At 41.6% G+C, this 5,775-nt stretch overlaps 1 long non-coding RNA gene across 1 annotated transcript; it reads right to left on the bottom strand.

Annotated features, from left to right (window-relative positions):
* Positions 1-1,095: 1,095 nt before the first annotated feature.
* Positions 1,096-5,700, bottom strand: LOC109365852. Its single transcript, XR_004159035.1, has 3 exons — positions 5,144-5,700; positions 1,854-1,947; positions 1,096-1,177 (listed from the first exon to the last, which is right to left on the bottom strand). It is a non-coding gene; the product is annotated as an uncharacterized LOC109365852 (long non-coding RNA).
* Positions 5,701-5,775: the final 75 nt, after the last annotated feature.

Below are 5,775 nucleotides of genomic sequence, written 5' to 3'. Positions count from 1 at the left end.
CAGATGGTTGTGAATGAAAACAACAGTGAGTGCTGGGCCTAGAAGGCAGTGCAAACAAGGAGCAGAATGCTCAAACAGCAATGAATAAAATTGCATCTTTAAAGGAGGAGAGATGTGAGGTCAGTTCACTAAACAATAGCTATCAAAATAGTCAAGCAGGAGAGTTAGAAATTCCTTGCTTATTTTGTAAGATAATACAGTTTTTGGAAGAGATTAATCAGAAGAATTCCCCACCTTTAAGAGGCTGCTGCTCAGCTCTCCTCTGCGCAAGTACTACAGAAGCACTGCACACCTGACTGGCATTTGTTAAGGTAATTGTAAGCATTAAGGTAATTGGAAGAGAAGTTAAATGGAACAAGCTAATCTAGACAGCAGAAGGTGTCAACTGTGTCAGCTGAAATAATGACGTAGAATTAAGCTTGCTGGTGAGTAGCCTCAGAAAGGGCTACTGGAAGGAAAAAAAAAACCAGCACTGAAAGGGGTTGTTTTCAGCTCCCACAAGAATTCCTGATAAGCCTCATCCTTGTGCCTTTTCATCCCAGCCAGAAAAAGCTGGGAACTCTCACACAATCTCCTCACGTCCCACAAAAAGTAAGGAAGGAAGAATTGTGCCTTCACTGTACACAGCATAATGTAGAACAAGATATTTGTTCTCCCTTAAGCCTGCATTACTATTCTGCACAGCAGGCTGCTACTTCATCTCTCACAAGTATTTGTGTACAAGCAGACTGAAACAGATAGGATGGCTTTAGCCTGGAGGAGCACTTCTGGAAACTCCCCATCATACTACAGCCCGCAGGCAGCATAGAGGGGGCTGGAGGTGCAGGTCCTTTGCCTGATGGCACACTATGCCATCAAGATACCAGGCCTAGGAAGTAAAACAGTCCTAGACAGACCTCTGCATGACAAACTGGGGCAGTCAGTATCCATCTACTCAATTTTCTTGAGCACACAGTGTTACATCAGGTATTTTGAACTTTTTAAAAATATTGGAATTGGTTGGAGGAGGAACAAGATAGGTGCACATACACAAAGAAATGCAAAGCATTCACACACCTTCTATATCCAATCCTGTATTTCCCAGAAGGAGATCAGCCATGTTAGAAGATATCCATCCCAGGATGTAGTGCACCCGTGTGTTCCAGCTGACCTTGGCATGCTGATTACACCCTACAAGCTGGAGCAGAGTCATTACCAAGGTGAACTATTTACATGCTAAAGACCAGTTATAAGCTAAGCATTTAAAGGAACAGAAATTCATGCAAAAAATCTTAATGAACTGGACACAAAATATGACATGGCCTTCACACGCTGACAGCAAGGCATACATATACATCAGTATGGGCTACAGTAAGAATGAGCTGTGTTTTTTTTGTCTTCACTATTACTCTGTGGGTGCTACATACTCTTAGTAAATTTAAGAAGCTACGTGAGCAAAAGATGCTTGTAGGCAAAAATCAGTTGTTCATTTCCTTTGAAAGGTATTATGAGGTGTTCATGTATTATGAATCAGAAAGTGTGCACTACTGGAAACAAGTATAACTACCCCAGGGGGTTTCTACTGCTTGTCTTAGCCACAGCACAGTGGGACTGGCTTTCTGATGGAGAGCAGTGATGGAAGAGGTGAGAGGCACATCACCACATGCAATGCAAGGTTAGCTACCAACACACAGGTGTGGAGACAGCTCACATTGTGCGAGAGAAGAAACATTTACCACAATCCACACAGGAAAGAGTTACAATTCACCAATTATACTTCTGTTAATGAGGGTTTGAAATAGTTGTAAATCACAGAGGGCTTCCCTGCCCAAGGCACTGTTTGTCTTATGCCACCTCCTAGCAATTGGACCTACCAGAGCTAGAGCTTCCTCTTGCTCCTCCTGTGGCATTGGGCAGCAGCCTTTCTTCATCTAGGAAGCACTCCCAAACATACCACAGGAACATGACCTAGGAATCCAAGTCAGGAATTACTACTCCCACCTCCAATTGCTTTCTTCAGGTGGTAGGGCTTTTTTTCCAGCTGATATGGGGCTGCGTTTTAGGCCTTTCAATGTTTGTCTTAACATGAAGAGCTTATCAACTGGGCAGTCACTGTGCTGTCTGCTGATGGTACCAAACAGTAACTGGAGTCACTATTTATATACCTGAGCCTACCCTGTATTTGTTTCCAGAAGGAAGAGGCAGTGACATTTCTCACCGTGTAAAACAAACACAGAAATGCCTTGTGGCATTTTCAGAGTGAAGTACACTAAGCCCACCAAGCTGACTGGGTGTTAGAAGTCAAAACACCATTAAAGAATTCCAGTGTTTGGAGAACATGCATGAATAGTCACCTGATTCAAGTACCCTAAGGCCAGAAGCCAGTGGCTGTTCTCTCTGGCATCTCTTTTGTTCTACTGTAACCTCTCTGAATGATTCACAGGGTGACAGCAGAAAAACCTTGACTCTTATTTCTTTTGAACATGGTTAAGAGCTTTGAGATGGAAAGGTGACAGGAGAACAGTTGAGAGACTGAGCAAAGCTCTCAGACTTCCAACAGAAGTAGTCAGCCATTAAATATCTGCAATATTTTGGCAAAATAAGACCAAACAAAAACATCACTCAACTATACCTGCATCTCAAGTCACACAGAGAGTCACTGAAAGCTCTGCACCACAGATGCAGCAGCTCTGCATAGCAAGCAAAATGGGATAATTGTTGGGAAGGCATTGATCAAGAATATAGATGCACACATTGAAACACACTGGCCACATTTCTGTCAGTCTGACCTTACAAAGAGACTAGAAAAGAAACCAAGTTTAGAAAGAGTCATGTATTTTGCAATAGCTTGAACATGAACGTTATCAGTGCTTTAGCCCTACTGCCCAAAGATAGTCATGACTACCTAAGGATACAAATATCAGAAGTTTGATTCAGTCTAGAGACAGTTGCATGATTTGGGACATTTCAGCACAGACGTAACACTCCATGAACACTGTAGAGTGCAGAGTGGTCAAACAGGCTCAAGAATATCCTGTTGGCCCTTAAATTTAAGAGCTGCATGAAAGGAGAAGCCTGGAAACATGTTTTGTTTTGACACTGCCTACATAAAGAGACATCTCAGTCTGGCCACAATGGAGAACAGCAAGTTTAAATTAGATTCTGCAAAAATAGAAGAACAGATTGTGAGTTTGACCCTTATTCTGACCTCTTAAACTTTTTTTTTTTTTTTAAACAGAAGTATTGGCTTTTGTTTAATGACGCAGAAGAACAAGCAGAGGGGTTCAGCTGGAGTTTGAAAAAAAAGTAAGAGGAGTCAAGAGATGACCTGCAGAGCTTACAACTAGCATCTGCAGAAGGAAGAGTATTGAATGGTGAGCAGGGAGGGGAGCAAAAGACTCAGTGCTAGTGGCCTGATCATAGAAAAGCTGAGTGGTGACTTCATGGACACTTTTAAAGGATACCAAATGCTAGAAATAGACCTTGGAAGCAGGGAGTAGAGCACCACTCTCCAAGTGAGGGATCCTTCTAGAAAGTTCAATCAGCTGTGTCAGAAAGTACTGAGAAAAAGGAAACTTGCAGGTGGTAGTTTAAACATTGAATAAGTCTCTTGATAAAGGCAGCACAAGTGAGAAATCAAAGGGGAAAACCAGTGGAGAAAAATTAAGCAGAACAGAGGGCAGCAATACTTAAAGAAAAAGGAAAGATGATGCCTGCACATCTGTGACTAGATGCTTTGTACAGTAGTTTTGGTTCATAGTCTGACTAAGGCTACATTGCAGCCTCTCTGCAATTTCCATTTCATGTTCAAGACACTTCTGAATCTTCAAGGACCATTTCAAACCCACAGGCTAGCTACTATTGAAGTAAGTGCTTCACTTGCCATTCTATTGCAGTACACAGGACCAAGTATTGGTGTTGTAGATACTATAGTCACACATCATTTGTGGGAGCAAAACACAATACTTTGACATCAAAGAGCTTTTCAGAGGTTCTTATTTACTCAGGAAGCCTCAATGCTCCGTAACAGTTCCAAAACTTACCCAATACTACAGGAGATAACAAGATAACAATTGTGCACCAACACATACTTGAGGGATGAGACCTCAGCAGACTGTAAGCTTCTTTCGGGCCTAGGTTGAAGTTTTCTGACACTTAACAGCATGCTCCTTCCTTCCCAAAGATGGAGGTAGCTTGCTTCATGCACCTCTAACTCTCCTTTTCATCTACTGTCCTCCCACCCAAATACACCCATTTCCACCTATTGTCAAAATGCAAGCACACACAGTATGTCTGTCCCTTTGTATAGTTCCTCTTCCTCAAGGCTCCTCTAAGCCACACTATAGCTTCACCAGCTTGCCTCTGCTATTTCTGTTAAGGGTCTTAAGGCTCCAGCTGTGTTGTCCAAGCAAACAGTACAAATCACCACTTTGGGATGATGACATTAGCATAGCTTCTGTAATGGCCACAAAACAAAATACATTTGACAAGAAGTCTTCTCACCTGGTCCTCAGATTATTTTACAGGCTTCTTATATCCAGCACATGTAGTTTTTCTAGTTTACCCTTTATACCATTAAATACACAGTCATGAATCAAAATGTTAGCAAATGCTTTTCTGCTCTACTTCCTATTTTTAATACATTTACTATTCACAGTTGTTTTTTGGAAAGCAAATCACAACAAAAATATTGTTCCAGTCACAGCAATCTATTCTCTTATGACAATAAAGAACAGGCAGTACAAAAAGTTGAATTCTTAAGCTGCTGTAAACACAGCAGAAATAATAAATATGGTTATGGCTTAAGACCTTTGAATGGCTCTTGAATAGCCCACATTATGAGTTGTTTGAGCTCGAACTCCAGGAAATTTAATTTAGCCTTACTACTGCTACAAGTCCCTTGCCATAGCTCTGAGGAACGTCTCATTTGTAATAACAGAACAGGGAAGAGTTTTAAGAAAAAGAACTGAGTAGGCTTTAAAGGGCTGGAGAAATAAGGCTTTCCTCATTTCCAAGCAAGAGCTTCCCTTGTAATCTCCCAGAATGAGCTCAACAGGGACAGGGCTAAGTCATGATACATTCCCATTATAAGCCTTTGAGATCCTCTAGAAAGATAAAAAGAGCCAAGAAACATGAAATAATAGAAAAACCAATGCAATCTTACTGGAAGGGTGGGTGATGAAGCTGTCTCTCCTATGACCACCAGTGCTTGTACAACCTGACAGCTCTTGTCCTGTAACACAAGGCTTCCAAGGAAATCAAACACAATGGTGGGGCTGCTCCACCTGTCCAACTACTACTTAGACATGTTGCTTACAGCAGAAATGGAGCTCAAGTACCCCAAAAGAAAGAAGCAGAAGAGCTGCAGAAAAACAAACAATGAACTATGAGAATAGGTACCTGGTGATTTAGAGTAATTAAAGTGATTTGCAGTTCCTTCTGAATGGCTGAAGGAGACAGAAACCCAGCACATTACAGGGAGCTGCTGGTGAGCCATGCAGCCTCTACAGAAGGAGGACCAGAAACACATAAATCAAAAGCAACTTCAGATTGCCCATTAATTTTGAATGCTTCTGCCAGCAGTTACTATCTGATGGGAAAGAATGAGCTGACATGCATCTAAGAAAAAAAGAAGAAATCAAATACACCCAATTACTGAAAGAAATAAGTAGGAAAATATTTCATCATCTCTTTTATCCTCTCCCAACCCTTAATCCCAAACTTCACAGTTCCTTAAACCAACTGGAAGCACCCACACTCTAGCCCTCTAATACTACTTACCCTTCACCCCCCCCC

Source organism: Meleagris gallopavo, chromosome 2, assembly GCF_000146605.3.
Source record: "Meleagris gallopavo isolate NT-WF06-2002-E0010 breed Aviagen turkey brand Nicholas breeding stock chromosome 2, Turkey_5.1, whole genome shotgun sequence".
NCBI classification, from domain to species: Eukaryota; Metazoa; Chordata; class Aves; order Galliformes; family Phasianidae; genus Meleagris; species Meleagris gallopavo.
This window is presented reverse-complemented; position numbering and strand designations above follow the sequence as displayed.